The sequence below is a fragment of the Podarcis raffonei genome, chromosome 13 (assembly GCF_027172205.1).
Source record: "Podarcis raffonei isolate rPodRaf1 chromosome 13, rPodRaf1.pri, whole genome shotgun sequence".
NCBI classification, from domain to species: Eukaryota; Metazoa; Chordata; class Lepidosauria; order Squamata; family Lacertidae; genus Podarcis; species Podarcis raffonei.
In genome coordinates, this window is record NC_070614.1 from 16,308,587 (window position 1) to 16,324,083 (window position 15,497).

The following is a 15,497-nucleotide window of genomic DNA, read 5'->3' on the forward strand; positions in this document are numbered from 1 at the left end:
CCCGGATCCCTGAAGGCAGGCGGGTGATGCCTCTCTCTCCCCTCCCTCTCCCCACCTACCCCCCCCCAAGGAGCCAGCAATGCAAAACGTTTCCCCCCCTTGGGCGCTAATTGGTGCAGCTGTCGCGCTTGGCCCGCTCGCCCGGGTCACGGCTCCCCCCCCCCCCCACGGCAGCGCGAGGCGGGGGAGCGGCCGGCAGCTACGCCCCCCACGAGCCCGGGATGGCGCGCGTGCGCGTCCCCAAGGGTCCGGGGAGGCTGGCGCGCGGCGTTGGCACGCGCACTCTGCCCTAGAGCGGGCGCTGCGCCGCTGCTTGCTGCTACCTGCTAGCTTCCCGCGAGGAGGAGAAGATGTTGCAAGCCATGCCCGGCTGAGCAGCAGCTGGCCAGGTAAACTGCATCTGGGGGGCTGGGTGCGTGGGGTGGGGGAGAAGGGGTGGGTGGGCAGTATAAAGAGGTGTGTGCATCTAGGCGCTTGCAAGGATTCTCCCCCTCTCCGGAGAATCGCGTTTGGCTGTGCAAAAGGCGAAGGAGGCGGGACCGGTCTTTGCTGCTCCGTTAACTCATGGGCAGGTGTGCGTGGGGGAGAAGAAAAAGTGGGCTTTAGGAGCACGCAGGAGACTTCTGCGTGCCCCACGCACCGGGGAAACGCTTTCGAAAGAGGGAAGGAGGGCAAGCCCATCTTAACCCACCCACCTGCCCTCCGTCAGAACCTTGCATCTCCTGCCAGTCGCTGCTCCTACCTATCAGTCCCTTCCATTCATTTTCGCTGTCTGTCATTCATTCAGCCTTTATTGGCATAATTTCGACAATAAAATTCATAGAAGAAAGGGAGGGGGAAATCCATAAAACGTGGGTAATCCAGACGGAAAGACTCGGTAGCCACCATTAAGTAGTTTTAAATTTAACTTTAAAAATCTCAATTTAAATAATCCTGAAACCGTTTTAGTAGTTTTGGGAATATCATCTCTCAGCAGATATTGGATTACAGATTCATTGCAAACAGATACTTTAAGCTTCGAAGGAGTCTGTTTGTCTTTGTCTGTATTCCACTTTCAAGCCTTCCCTTCCTAGTTCCTCCCCCCCCTTCATGTATTTCTCTCTTTGATCCCCCCCTCCCGTTGCAATTCACTTTCTTGCCTATTTCTCCTTCTGTCCCTCTGTTCCATCTATACCTGCTCTCACCTGGTTTTATCTCTCCAAGTGATCCGGTTTCTGTAAGAGAGAAGCAAAGGGAACTTTTGGAAAACCCTCCTCTATCCTCCTCAGGAGTCTGGATGTGGTGGGGTGGCCCTCCTCTCCCAACTGGCGTTGATTTTCCTGTAATTTTTTTATGTTTCGTGAACAAGGTGTTAGTGTGCTGCAGGCCAGCAGTCGTGTAAAGATGCTTTATTTAATAGGAACCAAAAATCATGTTTCAGGAGGTGGAATGTCTTTGCAGAAGAAGGGTAGTCGGTGACCCAAGAATGGTCATTTTGTAGGAAAACTCTGTATTGGGACACTTTTTTTGTTTAACTTGACTGTGGTTCCAAGGGATTTCAGATACAAACCGTGGGACTATGAACTGCATGACGCATGACTTTAGCCAAATGGAAGGACATGTTCAAAAGCACATAGTCCTCATTTGTTGCTACTCCTTACAATACCGTTTTTAGTGAATGTTAGGTGTCTGAAACTTGGTTTCTCATTCTTCATTGTAAGCTTCTGATTATTGGAAACCTAGTTAGTGGCCCAGGGTATGAAGACTGCATCACTGAATCAGAACCAACACCCCCGGACAAGGTGAGCTGTGTAAGCTGCAAGCTTGCATGCTTTTGCAAACAAAATGCTTCCTCTGTCTCGTTGATGCTTGGTGCAAGAGTATGCAAGCTTTTGACGTAACAGATCTCTCAATCAGGCAACGGAAAAGGCAGATAACGCCTCATAGTGCACCAAGTGCTGCTGATATATGACTGTGTGGTCTTTTGAGCTACACAAGCAGTTCAGCAATGGGAAAGATAAGCAAATTGCCCTACTTTCTTTTGCTGTAGATATACACACAACACAACCTTTTTGAGTTACTCAAGTCTCAGCAGCTACACAGAACTTCTAGGATGTGTTTGTATTACCAGCTTAAAATGCAAGTTGTTTGTCTCAATTTGGATGGAAGCTGGTTGGCGGGGGGGGGGGCGGGATGCACAAAAATGCAGCATTTTATTAGAAACAGCAGGATTGATGTGTACACCGCTTCTCAAATTAAGTGATGGGAGTGAACTCGATGCTGAAAAAATGGGATTGGGTTTGCACCCTTAAGTCAACATTTTTGTGTATCTAAAAGACCCTGTGTGTCAGCAGAAGCTGGATCAATAATATATATTTCCTTACATATCTTAGCCAAGCAGACCACCTTGTGAATCGTTTAACTGAAAAGGCTCAAAATCGTTTACAGTGGTTGAAGAAGTTTTAATAGCGTTTCAGTGTGATCATTACAGAGCTCTTTAAGTGGCCAAACCCAGCATAATAATAATAATTTTTTTTCAGTCGGCTTGTGCTAACTTTGAAATACGCATAGTAAAGAATTCATTAGGCACTGGACAGAATTCTTCACTAGGTTGATGAAGAATTCTCTCTCACTTCAGTCGTTTCCACATTTTAGTCCGGTGAAATTGGACAACGAAAGTAGTTGGTTAACACCATATAAACTTTCAAGTTAGACACAACTCTTCCTCATACAGCTTCATATTGGGCTTATGGGCTGAGTTCTGCATAACTGCTATGTGGGGAAGTGTCCATTGCCGGGCAATTTACAGCCCCACACCTCAACAAAAATTAATCCAGTTTAAATTACTAGCTGACCCACACTGCATCATTTGAACTCTGGAGCTAACCCAACATCAACCATTTTGCATCAGCAAACGTTTGCAAGTCATTTTTGTGTGTTTTTGTGTGTTTGAATCTATCAGGCTAACAAAAACTTGGCTTCCATTCTCGATGTGTTCTCTTTATTTGGGTCACATCCTATGGTTGGGAATTCTCCACTACCCATTAATCCTATTAAAAAAGAAGATGGGACAATGATTCCTCCCCTCTCTCAAGGGCACCAGTAGGATGACTGTTAATTGTACAATAACGGTTCTGGTACAGATAAAGATTGTTCACAGTGAAGCTTTGACACTTTTATTAACCTTCCAAAGGAGCTTGTCCTTGGTTGGGAATTGTAGGAGTATAATATAGTCCTGTTTGCTTCAAGAATACCTTGCAATCACAGGTTTTTGCAAACTTGTCACTTTACTGGACATTAAAGCACCCAAAATCTGCTGCTGAATGGCAAACATTTTGGGGTGCTCCCATATGTGAGTTTTGGACAATTTACACCCAGGGATGTTAACAGGGCAGGATCTTCTTCCAGCAACCCAGCCAGGTGGGAGGGGTCTAAATATAATAATAATAATAATAATAATAATAATAATAATAATAATAATAATAATAAATTCTTCTATGGGCCTCTTTTCTCGCAACAAATCAGACAAGAAAAAGGAAGGGATAGTAAACATCCAAACACTTTCTTAGATCCAGTGTTTGTTTGTTTTTTAAATTACAGCAAGCTGCTGAACAAGAAATGGAACAATTCCTCAAAAAATGTGATGGATTTTTTTGGGTTTGAATAAGGCTTGTGTGTCTCAGTTTCCCAATACAAAATACAGTTGTCTGCTGTTTGGATGTGTAGTGTACATATGAGATCTTTAGTGCTTCAGTAGTCAGCACATCTCATTTTTTTTGTATTTTGTATTTCTGCAAATGTGTAACCTGAGCCCAAGTGTAGCTATAACTGCAGGTACCTTAGTTGGGGGGTGGAATGTACTCAAAGAGTCCCCCTTGCAAACCTCAGTACTGACCAAAGCTGTGCAGTTTACTTTACTGAGAAAAACGGGATTTCTGTACTAGAACTGTAAGAAGCTTTCATACAAATTTAGTGGGGCATTTGTGTGTGTGTGTGTGTGTGTGTGTTATTTTGGAATGTGTGTGTGTGTTTTTAAAAGCAATTTCAGATTCCCCCCCCCCGAAATTCAATATTGAAATAAAAAGCAAGGGGGCACCTCAACTTCTTAATTTTTGTTTATTATTCTTAAGTCATTAATATTTGTATGAGCATGCCAGATCCAGATTTAGATGTATTGGTATTTAATATTTGATTTGTTGCTAAAACAGCATTAATCATTTGTGGGGGGCAGAATATCTATTTAAAAAACCTGAATATCCCAACAGATAGCTTCTTTCTTGTCCTTTGAATCCATTTATCTGACATCAATCTGTGGTTGGTTTTTTTCCTTTTACATCTTGTACGGCAACAAATAAAATTATCCGTAAAAACCAAGTCTTTAAGAATAAAAGGTTTGACCACCACCAGTAATTTTTTCAGCTCCAGAAGTTCCGTTAAAAAAAGTTACTGCAGTACATGCAAACACAATCACGATCGGCTTTTAAAAAATACAGACCAATTGCAGTTCCTTAATGGAAAACCAAACATCATTATAAAAAGTAGGTGTAGTTACGATTTTGTTGTGTTTCTTGCATCACCAGGTCCGTGTATAAAGTTTCCAGCTGTATGGCAAGTAGTTTTGACAAAAGGGATGGGTGGGTGGGAGCGTTATCGCCGCTTGTAGCAGATTGATTTTGTTGTATGATTTTGTTATTATTTGAAACCATGGGTGGCACTTAAGGAACATAGGAAGTTACCTTATTATGTGTTGGGCCAGCCTGTTTTGGCTGTCAGTGGCTCTCCAAGATTTCAGGCAAGGGTCTCTCGCAGCCCTAACAGGCTCCCCTTTCAGCCACATAGATAATTTCAGACTGTGGACATAGGGTAGTAATGTGCATTGATTGCTTTGCTTACTTTAAAATGGGGTTAGCTAACTCTGTTTGATTTTGGGCAGGGGGCTCCAAACCTCCTGCTCCTTCTGCTGGGTGGGGGCCCTGGACTTCAGCCTCATAGTCGTGCTCTGAGTGCAGCGCTGAAGAGATCCTTCAGGCTGGGCTTCCTGTTAGAATCTCATGAGAGCACACTGTTTGAGAGCCTTGGCAGCTGGTCCATAACGTTTATAGTTTTTGTGCCCATAAAGTAATTACGCCTTTGGCAAATTAAGCTCAGTGATCGGAAGTGGGGAACCAAGAGAAATAATCTGCAAACAGAAGAGATCAGCCGTCCCCTTGTGTTTTCAGATACATTATTCAATTAATTTGGCTACTTATGCAATGTAGATTAGCGCTTGCGGTGGTTTTATATTCCCTTTAAAAGGGCATGGAATGGACTATTTGAGGAGTGGTGTGCAGTGTGTGTTTTGTGCGTGCGCGCGCATGCTTAGAAACCTTACCCATGGATCTGAAGTGAAATTTGCAGGTTGAAAAGAAAATATGCAGCACAGAAGTACAGAATTCCTGCATACATTTTTCCAGCTGTGTGTGAAAATTGAGGTAGTGTGTCTCTCTCCCCCTACACACACACACACACACACAGAGAGAGAGAGAGAGAGAGAGAGAGAGAGAGAGAGAGAGAGAGAATGAATATGCTATTAGCAACTAGACCAGCAGTGAATTTCAAGAGACGCTGTAAAAGTTTTGATAACACCAGTGAAATTCCTCAGGGGCATTTCTCTCATCTCTGCTTTAAAGATACCTGGTCACGGCGCTTAACAGAGGTGTGTGAGTGAGAGAGAAAGAGGGGGGGGGAATGACAGCACTTGCTATTCACATGGGAGAGAGGTGTGGGACAAGACATACAGTGGAGAGAAAAATAGATAATGCTGTGATTATGGGGAAATGATGGGCAGAGCAAGGAGGCGGAGGGTATGCGGAGAGCGGCACATATGCAAATATCTAGCAGGGATGGAAGCAGCCGCACTTGAATTCAGAGATGTAGGTGCTGTTCCAGACAATTTGGCATGTTACTTTGATGCGCTGGACGCACTCAATAAATGATTATGGTAAACAAGAGGGGGTTTTTATTCCCGAACCGCCTCCTTTGATAGAAACCAGCTGTGAGACAAGAGCAGTCGAGGGTCCCAGCTTCTTCTTATCAAAAAATGAAAACTACTTGCGGGGATCATTGAGGCACATATATTTGCTTGCTTTAATTTATTGCAATGGTATATGCAGGTGTTCTCTCTCTCTCTCTCTCTCTCTCTCTCTCTCTCTCTCTCCCCAAGAACTGAACAGTTGTCCTTTCAGAAGCGGACGCTGAACGGCCTGTACTGTTTGCCTGAGGCAGCTATGATAGGTGTTATAGTTGAAAACAAGATCATTATAAAGTTTGCACACTTCCATAAACGGAGCCATTACTTAGTGTTGCTAGGCTCTCAGCAAAGTCTGCAATTAAAAAAAAGAGATGTCTTTCAGCTCCTATGTCAGCAAAGTCCTTCCTGGAATTTGTCCCCACCCTTCTTAAACTTTTTTCGGTTTGGTACCCATTTTATACTCAAAACAAGCTGTTCCCTGGTCTCAGCCTTTTGCGGTACACAATCCAGGCATTGAGACAGGGCATGCCTTTTAAGTTGCTGTCTTGTGTTTGAGTACAAACACCTACCTCTTTCCCGCAAGCTGTGATTTTATATGAGTGAAGTAGCCCTTGGTGTTCCTCCTCCACACCCTTCCCTGAGTTAGAGTTTGCTCAGAACCTGGAAGGAAGGCTTGAATCGTACAAAACAAACAGAATGTACAACTCTGGAACAGTGCAGAGGAGCTGGCCAGGCACTGTGTTGCCATAATTTTAGACTGATTGAAACATACAAAGACTGCTGCTCAAGCAGCAATTGCAATTTCTTTATCCGTTGTCAAGAATTATGTCCATGATCTTGAGAAATGTCAATTTGCACTGGTGAGGACAAATAAGAACTTCTTTACACGGCCCACAAACGGTCATAAAGAACGCCTGTATGTTTCAGAAACTTCTTGGAAGTCTGCCGGGAGGCGTAATAACCAGAACCGGTAATATGCCCTCAAGCTGTTTGTCAAGGAATCAAAGGAGGAAATGGCCTCAAATGTTATCCAATCTGAGTGCCCGCCTAAAGGCAGGATCCTCTGAGCAACAGCAACCATTTCCCCCACAGCTGAGGGCCTTTTTATCACAAGAGTTTTAGCCCATAGCAGCTGCGGGAAGAACAAGGCTGTCCTTGTGGACATAGTTGCATAAAAACTCTGAACATGAAATTCATCTCCTAATATTAATGTTGGTCCCCAGATTGCAAGTGACATAAAGAACAGAATGCCACACCTGAATAAAGGATTGGAGAGGGGACGGGGGTGGGGATAATATTTTGCACACCCCTCCCAAATTTCTTATTTTCACTATAATTCTCTTTAGCATAGTTGCTTTTTTATGGAGCTTCTCAGTAGGTACCCAAATAAATATAAGTTGTTGTTGTTGTTGTTTTGCGCCGCCTCATCTCATCACTTTTTTGGGGGGGGGGAATTGCTTGCACCGCCCTAAATCCGTAATGTCTGTAAAAGGATGTGGAACATGTATCTTCATATGGCAGGGATCGAATGGTAAGCCAGACACATGTCTATATTTGCAGAATGCAAACTGCACTTGAAAGTACATGCAGTCCCATTTTCTGGCTTGTTTCTGACCACAAATCTACCCTCCCTCCAAATTGAAGTTGAGGATTGTAAAGAGGTAGGCATGTGCCCATCCCTTGAGGTGCTGCTTGCCTTGTGCAACTGTATTGCTGCATCTCATGAAGTACCACAGAGTATTTTATATTCCCCACCCCCTTTTGTCACACCTCAAAAGCATGGGGTGGGGACACCCACTAATAAGCGGCCTCCCACTGTAATAACTGCTGTGTGGCAAGGATTCTGGACTAATTTTGGAGGGGGAAGTGCACGGTATTACACAACACGCGGTCAGCAAGTGATAGTGTGCCACAGCAGCAAAAAGCCATCAAGTGAAGAGACTGCTGCATGCCAAATGTTGTACTGTACCAATCTTGAGCAGTGAGGCCTTAGTTAAAAACGTTTTCATCTGACACATTTAACTCCCCCCCTTTTTTTGCAGTCAAGCTTTTAAGCTTAAAAGCAACAACAATAAAAACACCCATCATTTTAATACATGTACACATTTGCTAGGTTCACAAGCAGCTCTCTTCGTTCTTCTTTATGCCACTTTCCAGCAATCTGAATCTCTGTTAAAGATAAACAGCCAAACTGTTATGTACTGAGTTGAATAGGATCCAAACTGCAGCAGTCTGATTGGTCCTAGAACAATAGGATCCAAAAGGCAGCAGTCTGATTGGTCCTAGAACAATGCAGCAGTATGATTGGTTGGCAGGAACCACCCAATCATGCTCCAGATAGAAGTGAATCCACAACCTGATTGGCTTACAGTAGAATTCCGGAATTAGCCAATCACGTGCAGCCCATTGTGTAAATAATGTATATAAAGCAGATACTTTGAGGGGACATTCATTCATTCCTCCTCACCACTATGAGCTGAATAAAGAGCATGAAATCACTTTGCGACTCTGAGTATATTTCACAAACACACGAGACAAACAAATGAATCTAAAATTGCTCACTGAATCTACGTTGGGAATGTGGTTTTTCTTTTTTCTTTTACCTTTAATGTAGGCGAGGATTATGACAGGTTTCAGTGTATATATTTTAATCCTTGTGCAACAGTGGAGGTTAGTGTTCCTTTTAAGCAGAGGTAGAGCCATTTGTTGAAATGGACCAACCCTATGATTAATAATAATAATAATAATAATAATAATAATAATTTATTTCTTGTACCCCCACCCATCTGACTGGGTTGCCCCACCATTCTGGGCAGCTTCCAACAAAGTACAGTAAAGGAACGCACCAAAATATCAAATGATAAAAGCTTCTTTGTATGTGATTGGGACAGACCCAGGTCTGAACAAACTGATACAAACACATGGGTTAAAATTGTTCTTTTGCCATTGTCCAGTTATAAAGCCTCCATGAACCCAAATGTGCATACTGTGTGTATAGACTGGGCCAGGCTAGAAAGATGGCCCTGGAAATATGTACTGACTTGTTTCTGGAGCTGTGTACAATTGAGGTGCGGCTTGGTTTTCAGCCTGAAATGCAAAATGCAGAAGGTAGTGTTCTATTCACCAGGCAAGGGTTGAAAGCAGGTTTGGGATTGTTGCTTTTAAAGGGTTTTGGGGGGTATTTGTACCAGGCTTGGCCAGCCCAGTGATCTCATGCAGCCAGGTGCAGTTTGGGAGGCCTTGCATTGTACAGTCCTACTTAGTTCTGTGCTTCAAAAGGTTTTCTGTGTGCTGCTCAGTAGGCTGAACTCAAGACTTGCGCTCCCTGACACTTTTCATTTATTCAAATACTTCTGTGCCACTTAATAGCCCTGAGTGGCTCTCAAAACGCCTTGCAAAAGATTATTTCCCCCCCCCCTGCGATGGTGGCGAAATGGGGGGCAGGCTCTCTGCTTGAACAGATGTTCTCCAGAGCCAGCCCAATCCCCACATATCCTGGATAACCCTGATGTTCCCCAGATCCCCGGCCGGGGACTTAGGCCCAATGCCTAAGCCAAGGTCTCCCTACATCTGAAGCTTTAATAAAGTTGTGGCCAAATTTTAATCCCATAACACGTTGTCTTGAGTCATTATTCCACGCGGGTGTCGCCCAGGGTCGGGGGGGGGGGTCTCCGCTTGTCCGCTCAATAAAATGCTGTGCATACGAAGCCAGGGTTATTCCTGGTCTTTGTTCTTCCTTTGTGTCATGCCAAGCGCCTGCTCCCTCCAAGGAAAGGAGTGGGCCTAAGTGGCTGGATCTCACTTGGCCTGTGATGGAAACCATCTTCCTTTAACAGCAGTTGGCAGGCAACGGGTCCTCTGAGGCAAGAGGCTGAGCGGCTGGATCTTGCTCAGCCTATGATGGAAGCAGTCCTCGCTTCCAGAGTGTTTTTCATTTCAAAGTCCTATGCCGTCCCCCCCCCCCAACATTTACACAATATTCAAGAGAACCAAAGAAGTCGCTGATTTCTGTTCTGCCCCATGTTCACCTCACACAGCACCTTTTCCGACCTGCTGCCTTTCGACTTCTGACAAAAACTACGTTATTCATCCTGCTGTTGTGGAATTTTACGCGATTAATCGTGTAAGTGATTTCATTATTCCACACCATTCGTTTCCGTGCAGAGGAAACACAATCCAAATGGGTTTTAAAAACAAAACGAAAACACCCATCAATTATGTATTGTTTGCAGACAGAAAACAGCAGCAGCAGTGAATCCCAATTCTGTTCGCTGGACCGATTTCCATTCCAGACATGGGACAAATAAGTGAACAGCTTCTGCTCCCGTTTCTGTCAAAAGTCTCTGACGCCCCTAATCAAGGGTACTTTACAGTGTCTTTTGTGAAAACATAGTTCGAAGGTACATGAGCAAATAATGAGCTTTCTTGAGGTAATTTCACCAACAAGGAGGCAGTGATTAGCAGAATCTTGGGACAGTTCGGAGCAAGTTAAGTGATTTGAGCATTGGTAGGCAAACTAAGGCCCAGGGGCCGGATTCGGCCTCATCGCCTTCTAAATCCAGCCTGCGGACGGTCTGGGAATCAGCGTGTTTTTACATAAGTAGAATGTGTCCTTTTATTTAAAATGCATCTCTGGGTTGTTTGTGGAGCATAGGAATTTGTGTTGTTGTTTTTCAAAATATAGTCCGGCCCCCCAAAAGGTCTGAGGGACAGTGGACTGGCCCCCTGCTGAAAAAGTTTGCTGACCCCCTGTGATTTGAGTGTGTGTTCAATGTAAGTTTAAATAAGAAGAGGTTTTTATATTTATTTAGTTTTCATGTGTTGTTAATTAGGGTTGAAGTGTTTTGTGTGGTGCAAAACACGAACCCCATTTCAGCAGTGCTTTGGAGGGGAGTGTCCCCCCCAAATGAAATCGTAGGAGGAAGATCACACATCCCTTTGTTCCCTCAGTAACTTGGAGATGCTCCCCCATCTTCTGGCCTCTCCTTGTGAGGATGGCACCTCTGCAGCACATTAAGACACCCTTAAAAGGTACAGGTAAAGGACCCCTGACAGTTGTTAAGTCCAGTCGCAAACAATTCTGGGGTTGCGGCACTCATCTTGCTTTACTGGCCGAGGGAGCTGGCGTTTGTCCGCAGACAGTTTTTCTGGGTCATGTGGCCAGCATGACTAAGCGGCTTCTGGCGAAACCAGAAGGTAATATGGCTTTCTTTGCCCTCAGTGATGCTATATAGCCATATTTGATTGGCTACATTAGCAGTGTGACATCATCTGGCTCGCTACAGGATCCCTGATTTGCTAGTATCACACAGCTAGGGAGAAGAGAAAATGGTGCCAGTGGACCATCAGAGGAGAACAGCGTCGTTGGGCGTAAGATACATTTGAGAGTTTGTCCTCCGTCCTTTTGGGCAGATTACCCCTCTTTCCACCAGACATTATCAAGGATGATAATTCGGTTTGGTCGCGGCAGTTTATTTGCTGTCTCTCTGGATTTTGCATTGGGGTATTTTCTGATAAGGTTTTGTCTTTCAACAGCAACAACAACAAAATTATCCTGCCTTCCTGTAGTTCAAGCAAATAAAGCTTCAAAAACGTTTGTATTCACATTATGCTGGGCCCCTGCTGTGATCTTCAGCACATGGAATGTAAAAGCTGTATTTATATTGACGTATTTGATCTATTGTAATGTATGAGGGCTGCCACAACCAGATATCCTCTGTTTTTAATAGATTCCCCCCCCCCCCCGGATTTTTCTTTCTCTCTTTATGGCAGTCCTAGAAATGAGAGAAATCTGTGACAGTTGAACCCCATTTATAGTGTGGACATGTCAAAGAACTTAACTTGCTGGGTTAATGATATTATTATTATTATTATTAATTTTATTTGTATGCCACCCATCTGACTGGGTTGCTCTAGCCACTCTGGGCAGCTCCCTCTGGGTTAGCAGTAACACAAAGTGGTTTTGTTAAAGGATATTCCTGGGATGAGGGGCAGTGATTTTATGGGTATAGGTATGTATTACCTGTTTGTGCAGAGGTGAAAGGGAAACGATAATAGAAGTTTAACACTGTCAGACTCCCTTGTATCAGCTGTTTGGTATTTATTTCTGACTAGTGCATTTTATGGGGCTAATTATTCATGGTGTGAAATGGAGACTTTGTTTTCTTTTTCAAATGTTTATTGGTATATAACGGGGAGGGAGTTGGTTTGTGAGTGGATGGAGGAAGAGGGTAGGGTGAGAGGAAAATAAAATAGCTCCTTTGGGTTGAGGCTGAAACCTAAAAGGGCCTGCACTTTTGAAGTTTTAATTTGCCTTTGGGGTGACGACTTTGTTCCAAGTCTTAGGAAATAAAGACCTCCTTTCGGTGTTCAGATCTGGACACTAGATTTCCAGCAGAATGTGTTCACAGGCTGTAAAAGGATTTGGAAGAGAGATGCAAAGATGTACACTTTTTCAGAAGTGAGAAGTCAGTGGCTGAAGGTGTTTGGCGTTTAACCCAAAATAAAGTAAACTGAATGATGGGGGAAGGGATACGCTGACAGTTTCCTCAGGCATCCTAAAGGGTTTCTGACAAAGTGAGGGAATGATGATTCAACCTATTCACTGAGGAAAACGCAAGGAATAATGGATTTTAAATTATATGGAGGCAAGATTGGAGCTGTTTTCACAAGTGCTGTCCAAACTGGGTTTTGTATGAACCGTATCTTTAATACCAGCACCAGCCTGTCAATGGCTGGAATGAATGTTCTAATTTGAAAATGGCTCTTTCTTTCTTTTTGGCTTTCTGTCCTATTTTAACACCATCCATACATGCACACAGATGGCATAATGAGAAATACTCATAGCTGCTTTAAAGTGTTATGTGAAGATGCTCTGAATATTTGTTTTCATTTATTTTCTTTCATAAAATTTATGCACTTACTATTTTAAATAGTACGTGCTGAATTGTATCCAAAGCCAGGTACCTGTGTTTTCGCCCTTTCATGTTCTCAGCAGATTGGGGTAACTTAAACTGGGGGAAAAGCACCTCCCCAATGACTAATTTAACCATTAAATAGATGCAGGAGGGAACACAGTTGGAAGTTGGTGTTGCAGCTTTCACTAACCTGATGTTCGGCAGATGTTTTGGACTACAAATCTTATCATATATGATCTTTGGCCACGCTGGATGGGACTGATGGGAGATTTCGTTCAAAGCATCTGGCGCTCTGCTCCTTTGAACCTTATATAGGTAAAGGGACCCCTGACCGTTAGGTCCAGTCGTGGCCGACTCTGGGGTTGCGGCGCTCATCTCACTTTATTGGCCGAGGGAGCGGGTGTACAGCTTCCCGTTCATGTGGCCACCATGACTAAGCCGCTTCTGGCGAACCAGAGCAGCGCCCGGAAATGCCATTTACCTTCCCGTCGGAGCGATACCTATTTACCTACTTGCACTTTCAAACTGCTAGGTTGGCAGGAGCAGGGACCGAGCAACGGGAGCTCACCCTGTTGTGGGGATTCGAACCGCTGACCTTCTGATCGGCAAGTCCTAGGCTCAGTGGTTTAACCCACAGCGCCACCCGCGTCCCTTTGAACCTTATATAAAGGTACCCCTGCCCATACGGGCCAGTCTTGACAGACTCTAGGGTTGTGCGCCCATCTCACTCAAGAGGCCGGGGGCCAGCGCTGTCCGCAGACACTTCCGGGTCACGTGGCCAGCGTGACAAAGCTGCATCTGGTGAGCCAGCGCAGCACACGGAAACGCCGTTTACCTTCCTGCCAGTAAGCGGTCCCTATTTATCTACTTGCACCTGGGGGTGCTTTCAAACTGCTAGGTTGGCAGGTCTGGGACCGAGCAACGGGAGCGCACCCCGCCGCGGGGATTCGAACTGCCGACCTTTCGATCGGCAAGCCCTAGGCGCTGAGGCTTTTACCCACAGCGCCACCCACGTCCCTATATATGAACCTTATATACCTCTAAGCAAATTTGCTTTCTTTCTAATCAGGTGCATCTCAAGTGCTCCCAATAAAATTAGAATGATTCCAGATAGAGATTTGATTTTCCGGCATGCATGTTTCACACATTACATTCCCATTCATTCACTCATGGATATTCATTGCTGTCCCTCTGGATAGAGGCAACCACTGAAATGTCACCATTCACCACCACCACCACCCACCCACCCACCCACCCACCCACCCACAAAGTGCTAATGGGCTTTCACACCTGCAGTGATTGTGAGTGTACAATGAATTATTTTTACTTATTGTATTTTCTGTGTTTAGAGCAATACTGGGTTAAATTTTTTTTTTTTAAGTGCTGGCTGGCATTTTGACATTGACAATGTGTAGTGTTGCAAAAAACCCCCCCCCAAAACCACATGTGCATGAGCAGCACAGATTCCACAAGAAACTCTCATCTCGTGGCACCCTCAGTAATTTTAGTGGCATGGGGATGGGGAGAAGCTCAATTATTGCAAAGCTTATTTTGCAGTTTTTTCAGAGTGAATGATATTGCAGGAACTAAATTGACCTCTTACAGCTCTGGTTTTCCTCCATGCTTTGGCCAATTGGTAGGGGGTGCCACTGTTGTAAATTCTGATTCCTTCCCTTTCAATGGCCCTTGACATTTAGCTAGTTCTGTTTGGTTTGAAAAGGAGTCAACTCACTGCCACAATTGCGTCAGTTTGGTGCTCCAGGTTTGTGCTTCTGCATAGAGACTGTTCCGGCAGAGCTTCCACAGGAGTAGCTTTGCTAGTCTGTGGCAGCAAAAACAACAGAGAATTTTTTACAACATTAAAGACTAACCTCTAGCTTTTGTGGTCTAGAGTCCAATTCATCAGATGCATGAATTTCAGATAAATCTGCTTGGGAGCTCTTTATCTAAGAAACATCAGTTTGTGTCAAGTTACGGCAATGTCTGTATTCTGGACATTTCGTGGTAGCGTAGCAAAACTTTAACTTTCCCCTCTTTTTCTTAAAAAGAGATTAAAGGGAACGACTGCACTATTTTGACTTCAGCAATCTATTGATGGCTTGCCATTTCTCCTGTTTAAAGTACAGTGGTACCTCGGGTTAAGTACTTAATTCGTTCTGGAGGTCCGTTCTTAACCTGAAGCTGTTCTTAACCTGAAGCACCACTTTAGCTAATGGGGCCTCCTGCTGCCGCTGTACAGAAATGTTCTCATCCTGAAGCAAAGTTCTTAACCTGAAGCACTATTTCTGGGTTAGCGGAGTCTGTAACCTGAAGCGTCTGTAACCTGAAGCGTCTGTAACTCGAGGTACCACAGTAATACTGTAATAAGATGATGCTTTCTGAACCTCCACCCCTGTGGTATGACCCCCCACCCTATCCTTAATATCTGAACTCTGTTAGTTTACACAGCTCTCCTCTGCTCCTTGAGAGACAGAAAGTGTTCAGAGAGAAGGGAGGTGGGGAAGAGAAAATGTTAGGTTTTTTTCCCCTTGGTCAAGAGAGCAGTTATTTTGCCTTCATTTGAACTGTTGAAATATTTAATCAACACAAAA

The 15,497-nt window shown here is 44.2% G+C and overlaps 1 protein-coding gene across 1 annotated transcript in view; it reads left to right on the forward strand.

Moving 5' to 3' along the window:
- The first annotated feature begins 245 nt into the window (after positions 1 to 245).
- ZNF385C (zinc finger protein 385C) overlaps positions 246 to 15,497 on the forward strand; it is a 163,577-nt gene continuing 148,325 nt past the window's right edge. The window contains exon 1 of the mRNA XM_053362302.1: positions 246 to 389. The gene's annotated coding sequence lies outside the window, so the exon portion shown is untranslated. The remainder of the gene's footprint in view (positions 390 to 15,497) is intronic.